The 4,232-nt window shown below is 42.8% G+C and overlaps 1 non-coding gene across 1 annotated transcript; it reads right to left on the reverse strand.

Moving 5' to 3' along the window:
* Positions 1 to 3,248: 3,248 nt before the first annotated feature.
* Positions 3,249 to 3,351, reverse strand: LOC120918049. Its single transcript, XR_005744264.1, has one exon. It is a non-coding gene; the product is annotated as a U6 spliceosomal RNA (small nuclear RNA).
* Positions 3,352 to 4,232: the final 881 nt, after the last annotated feature.

A 4,232-nucleotide genomic window follows, 5' to 3' on the forward strand; every position in this document is an offset into this window, starting at 1 on the left:
CATAAGCCTTCAATGACAGATTCGGCCTTAATTAATTTGGATTTTCGGACCAATGCATTTTTTAACAAAACAAAATAAATAAAAACGAATTTCGGGAGTAACTAAATAAATGTATTTTTCGGACGCAAACAAAATTCCGAAACAAAATATTTCAGTGTGCACATGTCTAATAATAAGAGCCACTGCAATAGGCAGATGTGTAAGCAAACCTCCTACACACAACAGTAGTTCTTTCATTTGCCGCCTTTATCTTCCAGAGCTTCTCCAAGAGCTAGAGATGCCAGACAGTCATCCTTAGGGCACTTTGACATATGCGGCTATTATTGCTGCCCTTCCTTAAAGCAATACACTGTGGGATAATTTTTTAGAGGGCATTTGACAGGCAATGAGAAGGGGATATATCTCTTCCTCCCTGCCTGTTTAACCCTCAAAATGTGGATCCACCACACCACAACCACATGCATCACCCACGATTACAGAGCAGTTGTGGCATGGCATCAATTAGTTGAATAGGTTGGGTTTGGCAGCAGTACTGCCCATTGAATTCAACATGCCATTTAATTTTTGTTGTGGCCATGAAGCAAAGCATTGCGGCTAGTACAGCCATTGCTGAGTGGCTAAAATATACTTCTATTTTTTGGGTGGGTGGGGGACAGTCACCTGCTTTACCACCCTCTAGCTGCCCATGTGAACAATATCTATATGTATTGTATCAACCTGGTCATTATTCACTATGGGCCAGAAGGTCACAGACCCCACCTACATGTTCTTATTCCAGAATATGTGCCTGCCACTTTATAACTATTCTACTGCTAGAGCACTGGAAGATGTCAGGAAAAAAATAGCTGCTTCTAAAAGTTGTTCTCGAATGTATACACTGGAAGAACACTGAATGCCTACTGCAGTGGCACCTTTTGTTAATAAAATAAGTCATCCTTTAAGTGTTCTATATGTATCCTGAAGTTATGTTAGGTAAGACAAAGAAAAAAAAGTGTTCATCGAAAAAAGCGCTGTCGGAATAAATGGCAGAGACAATGGATTTTCTCTCCGAGATGTCGATCATTACTTTAATTTTAGCTAGGCTTGTCAAATTTACTTCCCTTCAAGAGGAAATTACAAGCTCAGATATGCTCATCTTGCGATTGAGGCATTATGGCAATGAGCTAAGCTGGTAGTTCTCATTGTTGTTCCCTGATTTAATATTTTATTTCTGTACTTCTTCGTTGAGGATAGTGAAATCCTCAGTCATTAAAGCTCTCAAGATGTCGCTAAGTACTTTAATTTGACTAATACACCTGTCAACGGTTTTGCAGCTGTACTAACTTTCCAGTTGATGTTTACAATGCACGATTATGATGACAATCAAAGAAGGAGCAGGGAAGAAGGAAGGAGTTTTGTTATTTTTTCAAGAGTAACTAAACCTAAAATATATAGGGCTAGATTCAGGTAGCCGGGCGCATTGTTACGGCGGTGTAGCGTATCGTATTTACGCTACGCCGCCGTAAATCAGAGAGGCAAGTGCTGTATTCACAAAGCACTTGCCTCCTAAGTTACGGCGGTGTAGCGTAAATGGGGCCGGCGTAAGTGCGCCTAATTCAAATGAGTATGAGGGGGGCGTGTTTTATGTAAATGGGTGGTGACCCAACGTGATTGATGTTTTTTACGAACGGCGCATGCGCCGTCCGTGTACATATCCCAGTGTGCATTGCTCCAAAGTACGCCGCAATGACGTATTGGTTTCGACATGAACGTAAATTACGTCTAGCCCTATTCGCGAGCGACTTACGCAAACGACGTAAAAAATTCAAAATTTGATGCGGGAACGACGTCCATACTTAACATTGCGTACGCCTCATAGAAGCAGGAGCAACGTTACGCCGGAAAAGCCTTACGCAAACAACGTAAAAAAATTCCGCCGGGCGCACGTACGTTTGTGAATCAGCGTATCTAGGTCATTTGCATATTCTACGCCAAAAACAACGGAAGCGGTACCTAGCGGCCAGCGTAAATATGCACCCTAAGATACGACGGTGTAAGAGACTTACGCCAGTCGGATCTTAGGCTAATTTTGGCGGATCTAACATATATTGTCTGTATGTTTGGGGACTCTGCTGCAGAAAAAACTGGGGACCAATCACACACCTCCCTAATGGTATGGCATGATGGATAAGTATCTGCTTGCATTTCATAACATTAAGCACACCATTGATCCTGACCAAATCTGCAACTCCATTTGCAGAAATGCAGCCCCAAACTTGCAAGGAACCTCCACCACACTTCACTGATGCTTACAGACACCAATTAGTCTACCAGTCTCCAGCCCTTTGTGAACTAACTGCCTTTTTCTACAGACAAATATTTAAACCTCATTCATAAGTCCAGAGCACCTGCTGCCATTTTCTGCATCTCAGTTCCTATGTTTTTGTGCATAGTTGGGTCGTTTAGACTTGTTTCCAAGTCGGAGGTATGGCTTTTGGCCCCAATTCTTCCATGAAGATCACTTCTGGTCAGACTTGTCTAAACAGTAAATGGCTGTACCTGGATCCCACCAGTTCTGTTCTGATGGCACTGCTGGACATCTTCTGATGTTGAAGGGAAGTAAGCATGACATGTCTTTCATCTGCATTAAGTTTTCTTGGCTGACCACTGCGTCTACAGTCCTCAACATTGCTTGTTTCTTTGTGCTTCATAAAAAGAGCTTGAACAGCACATCTTGAAATCCCAGTCTGCTTTGAAATCTTTGCCCGGGAGAAACCTTTCTTGATGCAACATTACAACCTTGTGTCTTGCTGCTGCGCTTAGTCTTGTCATGGTGTATGACCTGTGACATGAAATTGCCTTCCACAACCTCACCTTAGTAGCAGAGTTTGGCTGTTCTTCACCCGGTTTTAAGCCTTCTACACAGCTGTCTCTGTTTCAGTTAATGACTCTGTTTTAACCTACATATGAAATGGATGATCATTGGCACCTGTTTAGTATAATTGGTTAATCAAACACCTGACCCTACTTTCTAACTTTTTGAAAGTATGTAGCCAAAGAATACTTTACTGCCATGCCCAAAGTTACATGGAAGAAGTATTTTTCAAAAAAGGAGAGCCGGTCCCTCCTTTTTACCCCTACATTCCTACAATGTTCTGTGGGGATTATGGGGTCAGTGGGAGGAAACACATTATGTGGCGGTGGACAAGGTATTTGAGCAACACCAAAATATCAAATAACAGCAGTTCTTAAGGCTCTTTTTTTTTTTTTTAAATATGGAACGCTTCACGAATTTGCGTGTCATCCTTGCGCAGGGGCCATGCTAATCTTCTTTGTATCGTTCCAATTTTTATATGTGCTGCCGAAGCGAGCACTCTTAAGGCCCCGTACACACGATAGAATCTATCCGCAGATAAATCCCATCGAATGGGTTTCAGCGGATAGATTCTATGGTGTGTACACTCCGGCGGATATTTATCCGCGGATATTTCCGAATTCCAGCAGATAAATATTTGTCGACATGCACAGCATATCTATCTGCTGGAATCGGATCCCACGGATGGATCCGCTCGTCTGTACAGACTCACCGGATCCATCCGTCCAAAGGGATTCCCGGCACGCGTCGTAATGATTTGACGCATGCGTGGAATTCCTTATATGACAGCATCGCGCCCATCGCCGCGTCATAATCGCGGCGACGGCGCGACACGTCATTGCCAGAGGATTTCGGCGCGGATTTCAATGCGATGGTGTGTACACGCCATCGCATAGAAATCTTCTGAAATCCTCTCGTGTGTATGGGGCCTAAGGCTCTTAATGCAAGCAAATATTTGCCTCAACACCTGCCAGATGGGTTTCTTTTTAGTTTTGTATTTTTCCGGGCACCTGCCATTCAGTCCTTTAGAACAGCATTAGGGGCACTTTAGGTTGAGAGCCCTGCACCATATTGTGATGGGTGGCTCTGGTTAAACACAATTGAAGATCATGCATAAAATTATCAAGGTATAATCTGCAAGGAGCTGATAATTGAGAACAATATGTAATCCGTTATTCTTTATGGATGTGACCTTTTTTGATGGCTTTAGCACAAATTTGTGAATATGGAGTTTTGTGAGATTGGCATTTCTGTACTGGGTCCTGGAGGAACATCACATATCATCTCACAGATGCCTTCTGTGAATCCGCACATAGTGTAAATGTTCCAGCAAATCACATCCTGTTATATCAGATCTTACTGCCATCTGCTTAAATTG

Source organism: Rana temporaria, chromosome 11 (genome assembly GCF_905171775.1).
Source record: "Rana temporaria chromosome 11, aRanTem1.1, whole genome shotgun sequence".
NCBI lineage: Eukaryota > Metazoa > Chordata > Amphibia > Anura > Ranidae > Rana > Rana temporaria.